Source organism: Mauremys reevesii, linkage group 2 (genome assembly GCF_016161935.1).
Source record: "Mauremys reevesii isolate NIE-2019 linkage group 2, ASM1616193v1, whole genome shotgun sequence".
In the NCBI taxonomy this organism is placed as follows: domain Eukaryota; kingdom Metazoa; phylum Chordata; order Testudines; family Geoemydidae; genus Mauremys; species Mauremys reevesii.
The window spans coordinates 38,654,074-38,678,798 of NC_052624.1; the positions used below are offsets into that span (position 1 = coordinate 38,654,074).

Genomic DNA, 24,725 nt, shown 5'->3' on the forward strand with positions numbered 1-24,725 from the left:
TTCATAGTAAAATTCTAGATTTGCAAATGGTAATACTGCTTTGCAATCATCTGAGGAGCCACAAGCTCTTTAATTAATTAATATATCACTAAATCTTACAAAACCCCTGGGAAGACAGGTGTTATTCCCATTTCACAGGGAAGTTAAAGCTGAGATTTGGTTCCTAAAGTTAGGATCCTAAATAACCTGATTTTCATGACTGATATACATGACTGAGCAATGAGCACCCAGCAGCTTCCATTGACTTCAGTGGAGGCTGCTGAGTGCTCAGCAATTTTGAGCAATTTTGCATCACTTATTTAGGAGACTAAAGAAGGGTTTAGGATTCAACTTTAGGACCCATTTTTTAAAATCTTGCACAAGGTCCAATTGGACTTAACTGTGCCTGGCCGGCAACTGATTATCAATTGGCAAAAGCAAATGGAACAAAAGCCCAGTTTTACCCAAAAAGTGGGGCACACCCCCTAGAGGCACATGTGTATGGCAACGCCAGGCACCTGGCCTCAGGCTGTCAGCCCCAGCACTGGGCAGTGGGGCTCGGGTGACAGGCTACAGCAGGCGGCTCGGATGAGGCCTGCAGAGTGTCCTATTTTCACTTTGGGAAATATGGTCGCCCTAGAAATAAGGGAGTGGCTTGGGAGGTTGGTGTCTTGCAGAGATACTTCTGTAAAATAACAGCTGAGCCAGAAATAGAAGCCTAACGTTCAGGCTCTCAGCTGTAACCATTAGACCCCAGTTCCTAAAGGATCTTGTCACTTCCACTGAGTTAGAACTAAGAATTTGGTGCATTGTTTTGTTGATGAGTTCCAGCAGCTCTAGGGGAATGAACAGATATTACAAATTCTAAACATTTTTCAATAATCCAGCTGAGATTCCTTGAAGCCTTGGACTTGAACTGCTTCTTTAAAGAACATTTTAAAATAATGAATACAAATCTGTTCATTAATGCTTTAGTCACAGACTTCCTCTCTCTTGTTCTGAGGCGTGGAAATGATAGTTTTGCAATTGGAGTCACTTTGAGAGAAGGTATGCACGTTTATCACTAGAAAACTGTAATAATACTTTATACAGCACCTTTCATAAGATGATAGTGTTATAACAAATATTAATTAAGCCCCAGAATGCCTCTACGGTAGATGAGGGATATACATATGATTGCATATCATTGGCAGGTAAAATGATCCATCTCTGGGGTACAACATCTGGGGTTGCTGAACAGTGCATGCTATAAGGGGTTAGAAACATAGAAGTTCCCTTATTAGATCACACCAATGATCACTGTAGCCAGTATCCTGCCTCCATTCATAGATTTTAAGGCGAGGTCCATTCTGAGAATCTGGTCTGACCTCCTGTAATAGCACAGGCCATAGAACTCACCCAGTAATTCCTTCAGCAGGCCCATATCTTGTGCTTGAGCGAGAGCATATGTTTTAGAAACTCATCCAAATCCCAATTTTAAAAACGTCAAGTGATGGAAAATCTACGACATCCCACATGGGGTTCTAATGGTTCATTTTCTTTACTATTAAAAGTTTTGCTGAACAGTAAGGTCTAAAGTCCCAGTAATGGACAATTATGTAATCAATTGCCCAGGACTTAAGTTTTTTCTAACCCCTGCAATCAATGGCTAAATTATGTCTTGAAACATAAGAGTTTCTACCCCTCCTATAGTTTCAGCCTATTTGTAGCGTAGAAGAGGAAGTGTAGAAGTGGGAAGTGAAGGCAAATTCTAGATCACTGTGAAGCTGTGCAGAACACCTTCAGCAGCATGGTTCAGAACTGATTGGATAGTCATCTTTTTTTTCCCCCTGTTATCAGCAGCAATACTTTTCTAAAGTCACTAGGTGTTCCTTGAAGGTCTCCCATACAATCTCTGATCTAGCCATACCTTGTTTAGCTGGTGAGGTTGCTTTGATTGTATAAGATGGTATTGCTACAACAGCTGGTGTAAAAACCTCTCTAAATAAAGAGAGGTGAATAATTCCCAGCATGTCTTCTTGAGTTAGGGGGGAAAAACGAAGTAGTAAAAGATCCCATAAAATGAAGGATTTATTCAGGCAATGGTATGTCATTGTGCAGATAATCTCATATGTTAATTGGGGTACATGAGATATGTATGATTCATAAGGGAAAAATGAAGAACTATATAAAAACACAGCAGCATGTTGGCTGGGTCTATCCAGGCACGTAGGCACAGGTGAAATCAAATACTTGCATGAGAGAAATAGTAATGATCAGAGCTAATGTGTCCACCATCACCCATAAAACATTGCTAACCAGTCCCCTTCTTTAAATATTTCTTTCTTATAACAGAAGGAAAGTGCATGGTAGTTTATGGGTAGACTGTGATGAAGCAGCACAGCAGAGGTTAAAGAGAGCCTTTTGGCTCAGCAAGCCTTGCTCTGTTATACCTGCAGCCAATCTGGGAGTAAGCACCAGCCAAGGGAGACTGTGAAGGAGCCTCCAGCACTGAGTGAGCGAACCCCAGAGACATTGTGGGGCTCACCGTCACCAGCTGACGGCTGCTCCACATGAAGAAGCCTGGGACCGCGTCAAGACACTGCCCAAGACCCAAGAAGGAACCCTATAGGAAGCAGGCCGCCCAGGAAATTGGACTAGAGAGACCATGCCCCAAACTGAACAGAATGGTAGGAAGTAGCCCAGGGCAGTGGATTCTGACTCCCTGCTGGGAGGGGCACCTTCCCCCTTCTCCTCCCGCCCTCTCCCCTATTCAGGGGTTGATGTAAACAGGGCCTTGGGCTGGGATCTGGTGGAGAGGAAGGAACTGTGTCCCCTTATTCCATTTGTAAAAGGTGGCTTGGAAGCCAGGCGGCCTAGTGGTTAGAGTAGCTGGCTCTCTGCTCTCGGGTTGGTTGTGGTGCCTCAACCAAGCAGGGGGCTGAAAGCCAGCAGCTCTAACCACTAGGCTGCCTGGCCTTCCAAGCCACCTGTTAAAAATGCCTTCACCAATAAAACTTTGTATAAGCCATCTATCAGTGAAGCTTTTCATAAAACAAAAGCAGAACACAGTATCTTAAAAAGTAGGGGCTGGTGTAAATCATATTGCTCCATTGACTTCAAGGAGCTTGAAATCAATGGAGATTTACACTGGCTGATGGTCTGACTCTAGTAATTGTAAAGCTACTGTTCCAAGATGATGATGTAGATGTTTGCAGGGCAGCTATTTTGGTCATAAGAAATCAGACCAAAGTTTACCCAAGTGTTATGTGAATTAAGGTAAGTCAGACTAAAAACTTCAGAGCAGACCTGGCATTTTTAGCAGTTTTTCCCAATAAAGCTACACACAGGGAAAATGGTAATGCTCTGGAACCTGCGTAGCTGCAGATAGCCTCCTGGTTCAAGTGGGTCTAATTGCTGTTCCCATAGCTAGTCTTATTGTGAAAGGCCATTACCTCAGTGACATTCAATCATTCTGAAGTAATTTGGAATTTCTGGTTTTGCTTTGGATTTCTTCATCAGAATCTTTTCCATAAAAGATGTGTGGATAAGTTTAAATAGACTTCTTCACAACAGGAATACCCTGTTCTGAACCATACCTCAAAAACATTTGAGAAGTAGAAATTTGGCTGCTTATTGAAATGCACTGCTTCGATGCCCCAGAAATGGTGCTGATGTGTCTAAAATCATCCCCAGTGGTTTGAACGATACCTAAAACACAGGAATTCATTGGTGCAATTCTTGCAAAGTTGGGCTTTCACCAGAAAGGCTTTTCTATTGCTTGCAGGTCACACAGAATGAAGCAGCAACTTTTCTCACAAAACTGAGAAGCTAGTGGTGAATACTGTGCTCACCTTGAGGTTTTTTTTTTACACTGGTTGTTGTAGCAATTGCATGAAGCTTGTAGGAGTGCATGTTGCAGGATAGAAGAGTTTGGAAGAGGCACCAAGAAATCAGTCTTCGTGCCCATGGCTTGAATGCTAGCTGCAGCTGAAGTACCTTTATAAAAAGTTCTCTCAATCGAGAGCCAGTTTAGTTTTAGAAACATTGCATACTTTCATGTTATTACCTAGCACACAATACATGAAACAGCTGCTTTTAAAGTGAAAGATTCTTTGAGCTGGCCCTGCTGTTTTTTAATCCCCTGAGCTGAATAGGTCCTGGCTATATTAAAATACTTCTCCTCGATAGGGTTACCAGATAGTAAGTGTGAAAAATAAAGACAGGGGCTGCGGGGTGATAGGCACCTACATAAGGCAAAGACCTGAATATTGGGACTGTCCCTATAAAATGGGGACATCTGGTGACCCTACTCCTCAAGCCCCATCCTATTAGGCTTTTTCACTCAGATATTACCAACTCACTGTCTAGGAGATCTGCTATTGCACGTTGGGTCAGCTGGCAATCTTACTTTTGGTGTGTCAGTTCTCAGTCATGCAATTTACTGACATCTCCCTTAACTCACCACTTTTCATTTCTAACATGTATCTGAAAATGCTGTGTTTTTGTGCAGGACCACTCTCAAACCCACACTTGTTAATGACACCTCATGAAATCAGTGGGGCCAATCATGCAGCAGAGCACAGTTTGACATTAATAAAGGTGGTAGAATTGGGTGTTCAGTATAGTGCTACATGAGTGCTACAATGCACACAGACTCCTTCTGTGGTTGGGGGCCTAGTGGCCACTAGATCCCTGGCTTATTTGAAAAATTATCCACTGGAAAGCTTGTCTCAATGTTGACAGCTACAGCAGGCATCATTATATTGTTGACATTTACCCTCTGAAAGCAATTAATTTTACTGAGCTAGTGTAAGTGTTCCCTATACACAGGAATTCCTGTAACACTTCAGTAACACTAAATAATTTCAAAAGACAAAATTGCCAACATTTTAATGAAGTTCACTGGAAGCACAGACCTCAGCATGAGCAGCTGGACTCCACTTCTGAAGTATGAGTTTGTTGCAAACACTGGCTTCCCAACACCCTTTTATATACAGGAGGTCAGCTAAATATGGGAATGCCTAAAAAAAACTATAGTAGGCATCCTCCTCAAAACCTTCAGGTCAGCTCCATGCACCTTGATGTGATCATGATTAGATTCTGGTATGTTTTGAAGGCTGGAGAGAGAGAGAGAGAGAGAGAGAGAGAGAGTGTGTGTGTGTAAATTGTTTTGCAGGCCCTCCCAAAATCCCTAACCCAGTGTTGCCAATTCAGGTTGTAAAACTTTAATCCTTTGCTTCACAATAGAGATTGTCTGGAGCTGAAGTGTTTGGAAGTGGCTCCAAAACAGAAAAAAACATTCCCAACTCCTGGGGGAATATCTGGAATCAAGTTTTGGCTCCATATAGTGATAGTGTCTAGGTTCAAAATTCAAATAAAAATCTGACCTTTACCAGCCATTGGAAATGCTCTCAGATGGTGTTTTAGTTCAGCCTTATCTCTACTTTGGAACTACCACAAATTCACAGAGAATCTCTAAATAAATTGGTTCTCAGATGAATCAGCGGTTTACAAACATAAGCATTAATACTTCACCTTTGGTGGTCTCAGTAAGGAGGAACCCTCACTTTGCAAGCTCATTGACCAAATGGCTAATAGTGAGTTAAAGAACTCCTTTCTTCTCATTACAATGATGCTTCTGAGAGATGATTTGTGTTGTGTCATTTCTTTCATGTACTTTGTCACCAGAGTACACTATCAGTATTTTAATGCCTCATCTATTCCATGAAAGATGGTTGTAATCTGTGCTACATTGACCTTTCCATCATTCTACAGTTTGATCCTCCGTTGATCATCATTATTCTTTGTTTACAGTGAGAGTAGCCTGCTCTGAAGAGGCTGGTCAAAATTCTGACTATTTAAACTTTTTAAGTCTATGATATATGTCATTACAAGGTTTATAACCTTCCACACGTTATTCTGACCTTCTGCATTTCTGACAAACACACAAAATGTCAGGAAACTGCTATTGTGGCAATGCTTGTAGGGAGGTAGGAAGTGGTATAAATTTTACTTACATTTTTTAGTGTGTAAACTTCAGAGCCACTTTCTGGCCCTGCACAGTTCAGCTATACAGAGATGGCATTACATGCTGCAAAAGCAGTGCAGACATGCACCCATATTAACATTCCTTTGCCAGCTTAAAAGGATAAGCAACAGAGTATAGTGACTTCAAAAAAGGCAACTCAGTTTAAATAGATAAAGTTATAGTTTAGACTTAAAAATACATAAATATGGGCAAACAACCCAGAAATGGATCCAGAACAGGGAAAACTTGTGCAGCTCCTAGCTACTTTTTCAAGCTCAAGTCTGTCTGTAAATACTCACAAAAGAGTTCTACACACTGGGTGGGAAATAGTTTTTCCATCCTACAAAATTTTGTAGAGATTTCAAAAAATATTCCCATTCCACACTGGGTCAAAACCAAGATCTTTCAAAATTTTCTGGAGAGACTTGTCCCAGAGATTAGGGCATTCGTATAGGCTATGAAATGAGGCACAAACGGGAGTGCTCTACCACGTGGTCCGCAGCTATTCTAGTCCTTATTGCTCTCAAAATTCCATCCTGGACCTGAAAAACTTTTACTGAAACTGATACATTCCACAGAGAGATTTGGTTCCATGGCATTTTCCCATGAAAAGAAAAACATTTTGTTGAAAAATTCCCAAGCAGATCTAATTCGGAAGAGCTTTCTAACCAAGAAGAAAAGGGGCATTTATGGCACAGGACCTATACAAGAACAAATTCATCACCCATGTTCTGGCCAACATCGGCTCTACACACAGTCAATCCATGCATATTATTACTTCTAAAAGGTTAAAAGCGAATATTGGGAGCGTAGTTTGTGGACAGTTGCCATCGTTGTGTGAGGAGGCATATGTCCCTGAAATACAGGCACTGTCCAGCAACTCATCTCTTTGGCTCATATCATGGAGGAATGGCTTGTCAGTGCTATTTAGGAGGCAAGAATCAGGGTTGGAGAACTTCCACCCTGTGTTTGTTCTTCTCAGGTGTCCTAGCGTGTATCTGTGCACATTGGGCACCCATCACTTGGACGTAAAATAGTAATCTCCTGATCTTAAGTGTATCCTGGTCTACATGAACATAAAGAGAAAACAGACTCTTTAAGGTCCTTTTGTGACAAGTGGGCCTAAAAATTTATCCAAATTGTGAGCTCAACCATAAAAAAAACCCTGTAAATTTTCATGAGATGTTACGATAATCTATAAGTAGCAAATATTGATGGGAAAAGGGAGATATTATAACTTAATTAGTCTAAACAAAAAGGCCAAGTTAATATGATTCAAGGACTGTGTTGAAATTATGGTATGGAGTGGGAAATTGGTATGTTGGAGATTAGGCCTAATTGGTGGACAAACTAATCACCACCCATCACTCGCTTTCCAGGTCCTTAAAAGAAAGATTTTGTGGGGAAAGCACAGAAGAACAACAAGAAGAGACAGAAAGAACAGACAGAAGCTACTGGAGTGAGCTTTACCAGCATGGCAGCCACCCCCACCATTTCCTGGGACCCTGGGCCTTCATCATCCTGATCCTGGGAGGTGTCCTAACCAGAATGGGTCAGAGAGAGAAGGATGCAGGTGAGATTGCCACCCCCACCAGCTCCAGCTGAATCTCAAACACCACCTGGAATGACAGTTATTACCATCTTTAATACCATCTGAGAGACTGTCAAACAAGGGGGCTTGTCCTTCTAAGATTGGACTTTAACAAGAGCAACAGCAGCAGCAGCCCATCTCAACCAATTTCTTTCTCCCCTAAAAAGAACAGTTATTACCATCATTAATACCATCTAAGAGACTGTCAAACAACAGGGAGGTTTCCTTTTAAAAACTCTCTGCGGCTAAAGGGAAAGGGAACAAGGGATGTTGTTAAAATGAACACCTTATTTCATACTTTACATTTGAAATGATTTAACTGTTTAAATGGTGTGCTTATCATGGTGCTAAGGAAACTGAGGTCTCTTTATACCAAGCCCTGGACTTTGTTTAATGTTGGCCAGTGTCTGGGTCATATTAATACCTTTAGTCCATATATTCTATCTAAATTAATGCAACAGCCCCCAGTCTATTCAGTCACTTGCACAACGCCCCACTGACTTCAAAAAGGCTTCTATGTGGATGAAGGCATCCACTTGTGTGGAATTTACTGCAGGAACAGGGCCTAAATATACAGGATTAAAGCAAATCATGTTCAGTAGAATGTATAACTTTCAATTATATTAAAAGGGATTATCAACTCCAGATAATCTCATCCTTCTACTACATGTCTGGATTGCTTTTCTATACTCCTGACTCAAACTTATCTTTTGCTCAAATTAACAGTGGCCACTGCGTCAGAGGAAGAGGATTTTCCCCCTTCCCCACTCACAAAGCTCATTACTTTTCAATTATTAAAATATTTCCAGCAGCTGGTAACTCAAATCTACATTTTTTGATTAACCACTGAGAAGCACTGCTGAAAGATTACAATACTGCAGGCTTTCCTCTGTTGATATCTTAGACTCTTTGTTTTCTATTTGAACACTTCTCAGATAATTAAAAAAGGAATTGAAAGTAAACTGTGGTCAGGAATGTGGATCTTCACTTTGGAGAGTACGTGCTAAAATGTAATTTAAACAGCAATTACCCAAAAGAGTAAATAATCCCAACATGGTTTTGGAAAAACGTTCCTGCCCCATCACCTCCATCAAATGTTTAACATTCATGCATAATAAACTCAAAATTTAAAAAGCAATATCATTTTCAGGCCATCGCTAAGTAGAGGTAAATTTGCTGAAAGGTAGATATCCAAAAGGATGCAATAAAACTATACCTATTAAAGGCATTCAGAAGTATAACTTGGGGGCCCAATCATCCTGCAGTTTTACTGACAGAAATTTTATAGTTACTGCTTCAGGGAGGTGATAAAACTGGCTCTTTTCACATTTTATTTTGAGATTTGGTTTGTTTACCTTGTATTTGGTTTAAATTTAATAGTTATTTTATTTCCCTTTTCTCCCATAAACATATTTAAAAATTGGATTAGGTCCAGGGATAGTAGGCCACACAGCTAGGGATAACATTTTCAAATGTGAGTATTTAAATTTTGGCACCTAAATTCATATTTAGATGCCTAAACAAATGGAGTGAGTGTCAAAGGCGAATGTAGACATTAGTGAGAGTGGAGGTGCTCAGCACCTATGAACAGCAGACCACTCACTTCGTCCAGAGTCCCAACTCAAAACTGAAGAAATAAAAACTCATTCATCCTTCCCAGGCTCAATCCTCAGCAAGTTCCTCAAATAGTTCTTCCTTACTCTCTGTTACAGAGTGCTACCACCTCCCAGGGCTTTCTCCCAGGATGCCCAGCTCCTCCGGAGTTGCTGAACCTCAAAGCTTCTTCCCCGAATGTCTCTTCCCCCAGACCTGCTCTGGGAGTGACATCTTCTTCTCCTCAGCTGCCCTCTCCCCCAAAGGACAGTCCCAGGGCACAAGTGCCATATTGCAAGCCTCTATGTGATTCCTTTCCCAGAAAGTGGAAACTCCCAACTCCTTCTCCTCTGGGTCCCATCTCCCTATTGTCTACAGTCTTTTCTTTGTAGGGACCACCCAGTCTGGTTCTCCACTCCTAGGTCTAATTCTTAATTACATGTCTTCTTTCCAGGTGCCATAGAATAGGTTAAATGAGCTCTCTGGCTCCCTTTAACTCTGTCACTGCCAGTGTGGTGTTTATATACTCCATCACATGTAGATAACTAGCCAGTTCTTTACATTATTTTTATTCCTCTGCCTAAAACCCAGCTGATACTAACCCAAATTTGCTGATATTCAGGAAATCCAGTTAAATATTATGAATATTATTAAATAAGTTAGTGCTCATCCACATTTGCTAGTTTTGGCAGGAAGTAGATTTGGAAAAAATTGGTACTTCTGACCCACCTTCAAACCTGAAAGTACAGGCTACAAAGCTTTGTATAAGTTCAGGAAAGATATGAAAGGCAATCAGACATTTGGATACCTATCCTAAAATGAACCATACCATTTGATGTTCACTCTTCACTAGAATTTACATAAGACCCTTCATTTCCTTCCTCTTTCTCTGCTGCAATTAACAATTTTTTCCTCAATGCCAAACAGTCTGGCCAGAATACAATGTATAGTTTGCTCCAATGGTACATCATTTTCTACCTTTTAAAGCCAAGATCTGCTCAGCTTCCTCATATCAGTAGTCCCAATGCAAGGTGAGGCAATAGATTAACATAAGGAAAGCCCTCAATCAAATTCAACAACAAACAAATGTAACAAAAATACGAGTATGAAACCCATGAGTCAATTAAAAAGATACCAAACTCTAGATACTTGGATCAAATAAGAAAAAAATCAGATGCCCTCAAAATTACTTGATACATTCAGATAAACATTCAGTGTGAAGGATTTTTTGGTCCTTTGCGTACATCAGTTATCAGTGTGTTGTTCAAATTTGTCTTTAATAACATATTGCTTCTGGAAGACATAGGAAAAACACCAATGTCTATTTCACTTAAGAGAAATGAATTTATGTGATTGCTATGTACACTTTTATGTTCTTTTTCCATATATATTTATGTTGGCCTTGGCACACAGAAAATAACCAGAGAACGAAAGGCTGATTCTGACAAGTCACAGTGATAATGCAACAAAGATAAGACCCACACTTCATTATCCAAGACAGCCCTTTTGTTGTAAATATTGTGTGATGCACCCTGATATTCAAACTTCAATTTTTGGTTCTTCTTCTCATAGGGTGGGGGAAGGGAGAGAAACCACATCCACAAGATTTTAGAGTACAGGAGATTTATGTTTAGAACACCTTGAAAACTAAGTTTACTGATCAGTCCACCCTATGTCCTAATAATTGTATCAGGCATTGGACAGAAAGTGTTACAATACATGAATCATTAACTATCAAAGTATATAAAACTACTAAACCAGTAATAGGGCTTTTCTGTTCTTTCTGCCTGTGAATGCTTATAACTTAGAGCTGAACTATGATAATTCATTATACGTTAGTGGCAAAACACTTATTTTCAATGGATTTCTCAAAAATTAAACTATTTGGGGTGAGTATAGAGAGAAAACTGTTAGATTTCAGGGAGAGAACTATGCTTCTCCTTTGGGGTGCATCAGTGTGCTAATGGAGAAAAAACAGATGGGTCCTGTACCATCTAACAGGATTAGAAATCACAGTGTGTGGCTGATATAGCTCCCTAATCAAAGGGCATCAACCTATTGTCATATTTTGTGTTCAATATGAACTTAGGGACTATGTTCAAGTGGCTGCCTTAATTGAACATTCTCAACATAAAACCAAACAAGAATGAAGCCTTCTTATTTTACTGCTTATTCTGGATGGGCAGGGTAAATTGCCTGAAATAAGGAGTTACCCAGTGTTATTTATCTTTAGGAACAAATTACATGACAACTGATGCTATCTGTAACACCCTTTTTGCGCTAACATTTTAGTGTTGGAGACTATGAATATCAAAGAACAAAAGCTTCTGCCCATATCATTTTACCTCATTTTTGTCCTCTCCAACTTCTGGTTATAGTATTGGGCAGTCTCCAGACAGGAGCATAAACTGCTCAGTCTGCTCTATATACTTCAAGTCTAATATTAACTGTGCTTATCAGGAGGCACTCAAGGTCTTCTTCCGATCTAACTTACACCAATGTAACTCAAATGGGGTTGCTCATGATTTACACCAGAGTACATGAAATCAGAAAGAGGCCCTGGGTGGACAGATCCTGTGATACACTGGTATGGCAGATAATCTCCTCCTTAGAGAACTAAAGCATCACCTTCATCTACGTTCTATTTGCCCAGAGAGTACAAATCCTGGAATAACATTGTGACAGAGAATGATGTGCAGCCTATGGGACTTAATTTTCTATTTTTCGTTTCATTGTGAATAGAATGAATATACATTTTTAAGTAAATAATACCTTTGAGAACAGATCTATGGAGTGTAGAAGTATTACATAAAACTCATTCTTTTTCTCCACTTAGGTATAAATGTAAGATTATCTATAGCATTCTCAGGCATCATTTATGCATTCTCTGTCTCAAAGACTCTTTTGAATACACCGATATTAATTTCACACTACCTCAAAGCAATGCATAAATATACTACAGTGGAAAGTGTCTAACCACTAAACTGCAAACACAAATTGAACACTCCCCACAATGCGTTATATTGCATTTAAATGTAGTGTTTGTTTAACTTGTGAGTTTTAAGCACATAAAAACAGCCATATTGGGTCGGGCCAAAGGTCCACCCAGCCCAGTATCCTGTCTTCCAATAGTGGCCAATGCCAGGTGTCCCAGAAAGAATGAACAGAACAAGTAATCATCAAGTGATCCATCCCCTGTCACCCATTCCCAGCTTCTGGCAAACAGAGGCTAGGGACACCATCCCTGCCCATCCTGGCTAATAGCCACTGATGGACCTATCCTCCATGAATTTATATAGTTCTTGTTTGAACCCTGTCATAGTCTTGGACTTTATAACATCCTCTGGCAAAGAGTTCCACAGGTTGATTGTGTGTTGTGTGAAAAAATACTTCCTTTTGTTTGTTTTAAACCTGCTGCCTATTAATTTTATTTGGTGGCCCTTTGTTCTTGTGTTATGAGAAGGAATAAATAACACTTCCTTATTTATTTTCTCCACACCAGTCATGATTTTATAGACCTCTATTATATCCCCCCTTAGTCATCTCTTTTCCAAGCTGAAAAATCCTGGTCTTATTAATCTCTTCTCATACAGCAGCCATTACATACCCCTAATCATTTTTGTTGCCCTTTTCTGAACCTTTTCCAGTTCCAATACATCTTTTTTAAGATGGGGTGACTACATCTGCAAACAGTATTCAAGATGTGGGCATATCGTGGATTTATATAGAAGCAATATGATATTTATTTTCTCTCTATTATCTATCCGTTTCTTATTGATTCCCAACATTCTGTTCGCTTTTTTGACTGCCCCTGAACATTGAGTGGATGTTTTCAGAGAACTATCCACAGTGACTCTAAGATCTCTTTCTTGGGTTGTAACAGCTAATTTAGACCCCATCATTTTATATGTATAGTTGGGATTATGTTTTCCAATGTGCATTACTTTGCATTTATCAACACTGAATTTCATCTGCCATTTTGTTGCCCAGTCACCCAGTTTTGCAGTTTGCCCGGGACTTAACTATCTTGAGTAGTTTTGTATCATCTGCAAATTTTGCCACCTCACTGTTTTACCCCTTTTTCCAGATCATTTATGAATATGTTAAATATGAATGGGCCCAGTACAGCCCCCTGGGAGACATCATTATTTACCTCTCTCCATTCTGAAAACTGACCATTTATTCCTATCCTTTGTTTCCTATATTTTAACCAGTTACCAATCCATGGTACTTTCCTCTTATCCCATGACTGCTTACTTTGCTCAAGAGCCTTTGGTGAGGGACCTTGTCAAAGGCTTTCTGAAAATCTAAATACACTATATCCACTGGATCCCCCTTGTTCACATTTTGTTGACCCCCTCAAAGAATTCTAGCTGATTGGTGAGGCATGATTTCCCTTTACAAAAAACCACATTGACTATTCCCCTACAAATTATGTTCATCTATGTGTCGGACAATTTTGTTCTTTACTATAGTTTCAACCAGTTTGCCCGGTATTGAAGTCAGGCTTACTGGCCTGTAATTGCTGGGGTCACCTCTGGAGCCGTTTTTAAAAATTGGTGTCCCATTAGCTATCCTCTAGTCATTTGGTTATAGATCTACTATCAGTTTTCTTTAGATCTCTATTTTTTCTTTTGGTTAAGACAGTTATTTTAAAAAAAATTGATGTGCACTTTAAAAAAATATTTCATCAGTCAGATATTGCATTTATATTTAAGCCAGAGGCAACATGCACTCAACATTTTCTGATACAGTATGAGGAAAAGGCACAGATTGTCTAGCCCAGCAGTTCTCAAGCTGTGGGTCAGTACCCCAAAGAGGGCTGGTTCAGATTTGCTAGGACTCGGGACCGAAGCTGAGCCCCACCACCCAGGCCCGAAGCCGAAGCCTGAGGCAGCAGGGTTTAGATTACAGGCCCCCTGCTGGGGCTGAAGCCCTTGGGTTTGGGCTTCCCCTGCCCCCCCTCAGAGCGGCAGGGCTCAGGCAGTCTCAGGCTTCGGTCCCCCTCCTGGGGTCATGTAGTCATTTTTGTTGTCAGAAGAGAGTTATGATGCAATGACATTTGAGAACCCCTGATTCTAGCAGAATGAATCCAGAGAATTAAATAAAGCATTTCATTAAAAATTTGATGGATAAAAATGCATTGAAAATTATGATTGCTAAGATCAGTCAATTTAAAGGGAGAACTGTCAACTTGAAAATTGCTTTTCTGTTTGAAAAAATTAACTATTATTAAAAGTAATACTTGAGATATCTTTTGAAGATACTCCTTTCTTTTTTTCTCTTTCCCTTTCCATTTTATTTGCTTTGTGCATTTGACAGCACTTTTTACATGGTAAATTTCTCTGTAGCCCAGTGAAATTTTCCTTCAGTCATTTTTTCCCTTGCAGGAAACATCAAGAAAGAAGCAAAGAACCTCTTTAAAATATTTTGAGAGAATTAAAAAAAATTCAGGGTACACTATTTAAAATATGCTTTACCGCAGGAACTAGAATTTTATAAATGAGTTAAAAATTATGCTGGCATAAGTCTTATATCTGGAGACAAAGTCACATTTGACTTCTTAAATGGGCACCAAGAATATCTAAGGTCCTCATTCTGACAGACTTACATACATGCTTAACTTTATACACTGTGAGTAGTCTCACTGAGGTAAACAGGACTACTCAAAAACAATGAGGAGTCCAGTGGCACCTTAAAGACTAACAGATTTATTTGGGAGAATTCCAAAGATTCCACCCAGATTTCAACAATTTCCACCCCACCATCAGCCTGGACCAGTCCATACAAGAGATCCATTTCCTGGATACTACAGTGCAAATAAGTGATGGTCACATAAGCACCACCCTATACCGGAAACCTACTGACCACTATTCTTACCTACATGCCTGCAACTTCCATCCAGGACACATCACACAATCCACTGTCTACAGCCAAGCCCTAAGATATAACCTCATTTACTCCAATCTCTCAGACAGAGACAAACACCTGCAAGTATCTCTATCAAGCATTCTTAAAACTACAATACCCACCTGGGGAAGTGAGGAAACAGATTGACAGAGAGAGCTGGGTACCCAAAAGTCACCTACTACAGGACAGGCCTAACAAGGAAAATAACACAACACCACTGGCCATCACGTACAGCCCCCAGCTAAAACCTCTCCAGCACATCATCAACGATCTACAATCTAGCCTGGAAAACATTCCCTCACTCTCACAGACCTTGGGAGACAGGCCAGTCCTTGCTTACAGACAACCCCCCAACCTGAAGCAAATACTCACCAGAAACTACACACCAAACCACAGAAACACTAACCCAGGAACCAATCCCTGTAACAAACCCCATTGCCTACTCTGTTCCCATATCTACTCTACTGACACCATCAGAGGACCCAATCACATCAGCCACACCATCAGGGGCTCATTCACCTGCACATCTACTAATGTTATATATGCCATCATGTGCCAGCAGTTCCCCTCTGCCATGTACATTGGCCAAACCAGACAGTCTCTATGTAAAAGAATAAATGGACACAAATCAGGCATCAGGAATGGTAACATACAAAAGCCAGTAGGAGAACACTTCAATCTCCCTGGACATGCAATAACAGACTTAAAAGTAGCCATCTTTCAACAAAAAAACTTCAGAAACAGACTTTAAAGAGAAACTGCAGAGCTACAATTCATTTGCAAACTTAACACCATTAATTTCAGCTTGAATAGGGACTGGGAGTGGCTGGCTCACTACAAAAGCAATTTTCCCTCTCTTGGTATTGACACCTCCGCATCAATTATTGGGAGCGGACCACATCCACACTGACTGAATTGGCCTTGTCATCACTGAATCTCCATTTGTAAGGAAACTTCTCTCTCTTCATGTGCCAGTATATTTATGCTTGTATCTGTAATTTTCAGTCTATGCATCTGATGAAGTGGGTTTTTTACCCATGAAAACTTATGCCCAAATAAATCTGTTAGTCTTTAAGGTGCCACCAGACTCCTCGCTGTTTTTGTTGATACAGATTAACACGGCTACCCCTCTGATACTAGGACTACTTGAAGTGTAAAGTTAAGCGCTTGCACAAATCTTTAGAGGATCAGGATTAATTGAAGGGCAGAGAATGTAGAATACTATGTAGATGTGATTGAAGATCAGAGTGAAAACTTATCTAGAAATCATAACAATTTTAGTGAGCCAGTCACAGTAGGCCAAACAGAGGCATGACTGGACTAGATGGACCAATGATCTGATGCAGTACAGCAAATCATATCACCAATTAAACAGAATAAAATGTTGACATATTCACTAGAGTTACTTTGACAGCTGCTTGAGAGAGACATTAGAATCCTTGTCCTCCGCAGAACAAAACATGCCCATGAGCACACCTTGAAATTCTGTAAATTCTTAAATGTTTCCATCTGTGTGGATTATCGTCGGTGCTGTTCATGGATCTTCAAACTGGTCTGGTTATGTCCCTCACTTAAACTCATGTACAACCCCATTGACTTGAGAGGCACAAGTTCAGCTAAGAGCAGAAATTGGCCCACTTGGTTCAAATGTATCTTAGTTTGGCACAAACAACTAAGCCAATCTCTGCTGTTAGCAAAACCTGAAAACTGATCAGTTTAGTTGTAGCCAAAATAAATGCCCATTATAGCTGATTCCTGGAGCTAAGATTAGTAGGTTACTAATGGATATAATCCCTTTTTCTACCTCCAGCTCTCTTTTCTTTGTTTTAGTCTATCAGTGTTATCATTCTTTAAAAATATCTATTCAAAAACTCACTTTTATCAGCATCTGATTTAAACACTGCAGCGTACAAACCAAGATGTAAAATAAATGGCAGCAGAGATTAAGTATTCCATGTTTTGATCATAGCATTACAATTATTCCAATTGTTAGGTGGAATTTTCATTTGGAGTTTTTAGCTTGGCTGCCCCTGACTGACAAAGAGCTGTGATTAATTCACAATTCTTCTGTGGCTCGTCTGAACATGCCACATCTCATTAGCATTTCATCATATCTGCTCAAATCCTTGTGAAAGGGAAAAGGAAACAATAGGATAGACTCTCCCTCTCAAGTAATAAAGATGGAAGTAAAAATATCACCACAGCTTCTAATCACAGTGGGCATGATTTCTTTTAATTGAAATTCTACTACAGTTTGCAACAATATGAAATTTCACTTTAATTCAGCAAACTATTTGGTAAATATGCTTTTTTATTTGGTGTCAGAAAATTTGACACATCGCTCTTGCTGCTTTTACTGATACCTCAAATGTTATCCGGAGTGAACAGTAAGACATATTGTAATACTTATACAATCACAGGGAGGTATTGGAACACTACAAGCACAAACTCCAGCATACACAGTCAGGACTGAACTTTCTGCTAAAACCCTCACATCAAATACAACAGCATAACAGCAATGAGACAACAACTTAACATCAAGATAAAGGTACAGCACCATCGATTAGTGGAGGTGCTGTCTACAGTGATCATTACAGCTTTGTCCCCTCTAGTTAAATAAAAATTTTAAACAGTTACTCCTAGGAATCCATGCAGTCTGCCACCCACACAGGTTTCTGTGTTGCTCTGCCCGCTTGAGTCCCATAATCAGTCATGGAGTCATCATTTGAAGTTGGATCTAGAAAATCAGTGAGTGCAGGGTTCCCATCCTCTAGGTCAGGCCTATCTGTTGCGGACAGACAGACTGTTGAAGGCTGTAGACTGCTGAGGTTCTGAGCACATGCTTGTAATTCCTCCATCAAAACCACTTTCCCACTATGAGCCACAGGAAACTGCTGGAGTAGCACTATAAAGAGGCCAGCTCTTGCTTTTTGTATTAGCAAGGATAAGTTACTTAGTCTTTTAATTACTGTGTAAGGTCTTCTCCAAAAAGAAGTACATTTGAGATTTTTTTTCCAGGATGTTTTTTCCAGTTGCATAATCACACCTTTTCTCCTTCTTGGATGGGCATGTAATTCTCTTTTTCCCATGTTCCTGGCTTGCTTGCTTCAGGCTCATCTATTTTTCCACCTTCTGCAATACTGTCCTCAGGTCTCTGATATAAGACTCCACAATACCTCTTACTTCTGTGGGTGCATGGGTAATCCTTGCTGCCTGAACATCAAGTCATAGGGAAGAATGTGTCTGGGGGGTTCAAAAATAATCTCATAGAGAGAGCAATGGATAGTTGAGTGCTGGTTGGTGTTATATGCACAGGTGACAAAGGGTGTATTTGTATTCTAGTCTCATTGGTCTTCACTGCCTAAGAAAACAACAAGGATTCCGGTGGCACCTTAAAGACTAACAGATTTATTTTGGCATAAACTTTCATGGGTAAAAAAACCTACTTCTTCAGCATGCCTGGAGTGAAAATTACAGATACAGGCATAAATATATATTGGCACACGAAGAGAAGGGAGTTACCTTACAAATGGAGAATCAATTTTGAAGGCCAATTTAGTCAGGGTGGATGTGGTCCATTCCCAATAATTGATGAGGAGGTGTCAATACCAAGAAAGAGAAAATTGCTTTTGTAGTGAGCCAGCCACTCCCAGTCCCTGTTCAAGCCCAGATTGATGGTGTTAAGTTTGCAAATGAATTTATTTTCCCTCTCTTGGTACTGACACCTCCTCATCAATTATTGGGAGCTCAAAGTCTGTCAAGTGCTCGCAGATTCTAGTCTCATCTGAATGACCAATACATTTCTTCTCAAGCAAAAGTGCTTGTGCCATCTAGAAGCTGCTGCCACCAGGAATCACAGGGACTGACTGAAACACTGCAAGTGCCCACTCCAGCATAGACAGGCAGGACTGAATGTCCTGCTAAAACTCCCATATCAAATGCATCAACATAACAATATACAAGACAAGAACTAGGGTAAAGATATAGCACCAGGTACTGGTGGAGATGGTGTCTACATTGATTGTTACAATTCTCCACCAATATTTTAACAAGAGATTCACACAAACTTTTCCCCTAGGCACTTGGGAGAAAAGCTAACATTATGCTGCAGTTTGTCAAAAAAGATTATACAGGTAAAACCCAATTTCCTGAAGCCTGACTATCTGAATTCTCATTCTCTCCAAAATTTGAATCAGTCCCATATCCAAAATTCCTAATTAAACCAAAATTCACTGAAGTGCAAATTGCTAAAGTCATTATTTAATTTAAATGAAACAGTTGACTGATGTTTCCAGCAAATCTTCATTCAAAAATTATTGTGCTCTTCCTGGATGTCTGAAAAGGTTGAAGTCATGCTCTTGAATAAGTTACTAGGTGTTATGATCCATTGCTACAGTTGTCAAATTACTTATATATATTACTACTAGAATCATTGGAAAAGTAATGTTGGGCCAACAGCATGCGTCTCCCCATACCCTTTGCAGAAGTGGTTGCTCTGGGAAGCACAGTGACACTAAGTTATGTACTGACATTTGTTATGTATTGACATTAGCTGAATGAAGCACCGTAAGAGAACATGTAGGGTAAGCAATAGGACATGCAGGAAAAAGTAGAAATACATTGGCACCTCAGCTGAGTAGGGAAATGAGACATGTGTCTTCGCTAAATTTTTCCTATCCTATCCCCCTGTATGTAGCTGAATTCTATAGACTTCTTGACTCTTGATCTGCCCCCCCTCCCATTTTTTTATGTGACTGCACTCCTGTGTGACTACATGACATTTTTTCACCTATCACCACTTACGTTAGAACAGTTCTGATCACTTCCCTGATTGCTGCAAAAACTGCTTTTTGCTGCAGTTTATTCTAGTTATTTTTCTCTTTTTATTGATTTTTATTTTACCTTTTGAATGCCAAACCTGGATAATGCCTGTCAGAAAAGCAGACACAAAGCAAGACAGATGTGCTAAGCATATGGTTATCAAAGGAGCTGTTTACAAAACAATAATTATCATGTGAGCTCAGAATTTAGGATTCATATCCTTTTTGTTGTTTTTGCTTCATTGGTTTTGATGAGATATTTGGATATGAATTATCTAATTCAAAGTTACTGCAGCAGACAGAAGAAACAGATTCCTAAGTATCTGCAATATTTGCAAAGTATAAACCAAAGGTACCTGAATACTCCTATTAATTCCACAGACTTTGCTATATCACTAATCATTTTCTCTCAAGTGGAAATGAATTATGAGGCCTGCAGTTATCTAGTTAGCTACTTGCCTAGTCTATGAACTTGTTTAAGCCTATATACATTATTTATTATTTATTATTATTATTTATGACAGTAGCACCTAGAAGTCCCATTGAGATGATTTATACTACATGGAACAACTTCAATGAGAGATTGAGAGCCACTCACGCCAAAATAGCTGATAGTCTGTTGGTTAGGGTGCTCATCTAGCAAAGGAGAGATCTGAATTCAAGTCCTTGCCCCAGAGTGCAGATTCAGACCATGGTCTCCTGTGTCCCAGGTAAGTGCCCTAAAGGCTAAGACTTATATGAGAGGGGCATAAACAGACATACATGCATACATAGATTTGCTGCCCTGAAATTGACTTTTCCAATTTGATGACAAATTCTGAACATTTTTGGAATCACACTGAATATTTTCCCTGATTTTTCGATTTGCTGGCTGAACCAAAAAATCAATTATTAACTCAGCTCCATTGTGGAGCTTCCACCCTTTATAGCTATTCTGCTGGAATGCTGCACTATGCAGTTTAAGTGGTGCTTCGCATTGGGCCAATGGGGACAGGCTCCCCTCACCTCTGCTGCGTATGCCCCAGGTGGCAGGGACAGATGAAATGGAGGAAGCCCAGCTCTCTTTGGGCAGGCTGAGGAGGAGGAAGGACATGGGTTACAAGCTACTGTAGAGACACCTGAGACTCTCCAAGCAGTAGGAGCTGTGGACCTGGGCTACTCTGTGGACAACCAGATGACTGCAGAGATTGACGGGGACGCCAAACTGCTGCCAGCCAGGGAGATGCCCGAAATGCACCTCACGGTAGGAAACGACCCAGGGAATGCAGTGAACGTTGGTGCTTAAACCCTTAATGAGGAATCCCCTGGCTTCATAGGGCCCTGGGTTGGAACTCGGGGAAGCAGGGTGGGCCTGGGTTCTCCTACCCCACCCCACTTCCAACTAGGTGTGGCTACTATTTGTTTGCCTGCCCCAGCCAGGAGGTTCAGGGGCTATAAACCATCTGCTTACTCTGCCCCACCCAGGGGTTACAAACTGACTGTTTGTTCAGCCCTGCCCAAAGGGTCTGAACTCCCTCACCCCTACCCCCACCCCCAGTTGCTGCTTGCTTGCCCCAACCAGGAAGCTCAGAGGCCCTAGACTGATTGGTTGTTCAGCCTCACCTAGGGGCTATAGACTGACTGTTTGCTATACTCTGCCTGGAAGATCAGAAACCCTAATTGTTATTATCTGTTTCGGCCAGGAGTCTCAGAGGTTATGGACTGCTTGTCCTACCCTGCCTGGGGGCAAAGGGTTGATATTTGCTTGACCCCATTAGGAGTCCTGACACCACATTGTTGCAAATATTTGATCCCACAAGGAGTCCAGACAACTGTGTGAAGGGGTGTACCAATCCCACATTGGGACAACAGGGATGGCCCCGCTCAATAAACGGGCCCCTCTCCCCCCATCACACCTACTCTCTGAACCAGTAAGAGTTTCATCCATTCTGCATGGCAATCTAATATACTGTACGAAAACAGGCAGTTACACAGTGTACACATTAGAGCTGGACAGAAAATGAGTTTTCCCCCCATGTAAAGTTTTGATGACAATTAAAAAAGGTCAGTGAGAAATGGAAAATAGAAATATTTTGTTTTGGAAATGGCACTGATGCACCTCATGCAAGCTGTAATTTGGGTGCTCTCATGATCTCATTCTCCTCTGTAGGTCAGGTTCCTTGGTTAGACTACTTTTCCCACAACACACCATGGTCTGCCCTCTTGATACAGGAACATAGTGCATCATGGGAAGATAAAGTCTGGCTAGGGAGTGCAGCACATAGAGGGGAACAGGGACATGGGGCAACCAAAATACACTCGCAGGAGGCACTGTGGTAGAATATCTGAACCATAATATTTCAGTTCTCTTCTGAAATATTTCAGTTTTCAACTGAAAACCAAAACTTTTCAGTTTTATGACATTCAAGGTTGTTTATTTTTAAATGAAAAAAAAATCAAAGTTTTCTGGTGGAAGCAGACACATTTGGGGGGAAAAAAACTATATGAAAAATCTAATGTTCTGTTGAAAAACAGTTTCAATTAAAAACATTAACCAGTTCTAGTACATATGTCTATCACTGTACATTAAAAGAGATCAAATACCACTGTACATTAAAACATGTACAGGGTGAAAATGCTGTAAGAGGATTCTGTAAAACAGCAAATGTGATGCTAGTATTATCTACTATGCAACAATTATATCATAAGATTTTATATTCTTTAGTCAGTTCAAGTTTTTTACTCTTGATTTATCATATTCCTTTTCTCTTCAAGCAGGAAGACATTCTGATGTTCTGCAGGAAGTCTAAATTGCTTCCAAAAAAATGACAAAATAAAACTGTAATTTTTAACTATGGTTAAATTATGGGGCTTTTTACAATAGAAACATAGTAATTTTACTAACACTAAAAACCTTAACATATTAAGCTGAAATGCAGTAATTCTTTTATACTCATATTAACAATGCTGTCAGGTTGAATGCTCTACAGTATTACTGTGACACTAAAAATAAACATAAATCTAGTTTTAAACTACCATCAAAATAATAACTCTTACTGCAATTAGTAACATTGGTGTTCTGTTTTGAATTCCTTGCCACATATAAATAGTTATTTCATACTTTCACAGAGAGCTGCATGCATCTATCATTCCAGATAGAAAATCTTGTTTTTTCTTTATTCAGATTACTGAACATCTCTCAGATCATATAGAAACCCCATGTTTCTTGACTGGAGCTCGAGTTGCACATCACTGAAAGAAGCTTGTATTTAAGTATATCTGGCCTATTGGTATTTTTTTCATACAACATTAAATAGAAGTATGTATGTGTCTGTCTAGCATACTTGTGTGTGTGGTCACACACAGATTAGATAGAGATAGAGATAATGGAGATATTTCAATATAGTCAATCTATAATATAGTCAATATTATAATTCTGATATAAATTAAATGAATTAGTCTTTTTTTAAAGTACAATTTCATATTCTTTACTAAATGTAGCAAATCTCAATGAAAAAGCAAATTATTGCTCATTATGCAAATGAAATGAATATTTTTATTGGGAGCTAGTAATTATCATAGTGATTCTATCTGGAATCGACAGTTTGACTTCAATAATATCCTTTGAGAGAGTATAAGAAACACACACAGGAATGAAGCACTAGGAGAAGATTTTCTTTCCCCTACATAAGAGCCAATATAAAGGAGTTCCTTCCAGGCTTCTATTCAAGATTTCTGGCATGTCCATATGGCAAATTCTGCCCCAAAAGGCATCATTCCAACCATATTCTTTAAGACGAAGGAGCAAAATCCGAGCAAATTAAACACTTGGGTCAGCAATCAACTAGAATACAAGTATTAAAACTAGACTGAGCTCCTTAAACTGTTCCTCCCCGTCTATTTTTTTTCTTATGTGGACTATAGGTTTTGTGTTTTGTTGTTGCTGTCTGTTTAGAGGAAAAAGGCTGGCTCACTTTGTATCTTTTCAACCCATTTAATGCACATTAAGGTCAAATTCTCAAAACTAAAGCCTTTAAAATTGAATCTCCAGGTTGTTGGTTTTTTTCATGCACAAAGCCCTACAAGTTGGTATACAAATTTAGCAGTTGGGATAAGGCCCTTTTTTCATTTTTGAATCTCTGTTAACAAAAGTGATGTTTGCATATCTAGAGATGAGCACATAAGCCATTGCTTACAACATTCGTAGAATTTTATCACTATAAAATACAATATCCTGATAGCATTGATCTATTGACAAAAGAGCAAAGTGAGTGGATTTATTTTTCAATATGATGAATTTCTGCATTACAGATGTGAGAGGTATTATTTACAAAGTTTCCATTGAATGTCTGTAGCAGTTTCAGTTGTACTGCACAGTACACCATGAGCATAAGGAAGGGAAATGGTTCTGCATACATTGTCCCCTCTACTGGATGGACAATCATGAAAAAGTTTAACACCATGAAGCAAAGAAACAAATATTTGCTCCTTTTCCCAATAATTTTCAGTGAATGCCCAGGCATCACCAAGATAGATGATTTGTCTCATCATTATACATTTATAACTAGATTCAACATCTCAATCAATAATAGAGAAAACAATTTTGTAAAAGTCTCTACTGTGGTTAAAGACTTCAATAGTGCATACTAGGGTTGTCAAGCAATTAAAAAAAATAATCGTGCAATTAATCACTCTATTAAACAATAACAGAATACCATTTATTTAAATATTTTGGATGTTTTCTACATTTTCAAATATATTGATTTAAATTAAAACACAGAATACAAAGTGTACAGTGCTCACTTTATATTTATATTTGATTACAAATATTTGCACTGTAAAA

The 24,725-nt window shown here is 39.6% G+C and overlaps 1 protein-coding gene across 1 annotated transcript in view; it reads right to left on the bottom strand.

Annotated features, from left to right (window-relative positions):
• Positions 1 to 24,725, bottom strand: part of MALRD1 (MAM and LDL receptor class A domain containing 1) — a 476,497-nt gene that overhangs the window by 246,808 nt on the left and 204,964 nt on the right. The window lies entirely within an intron of this gene.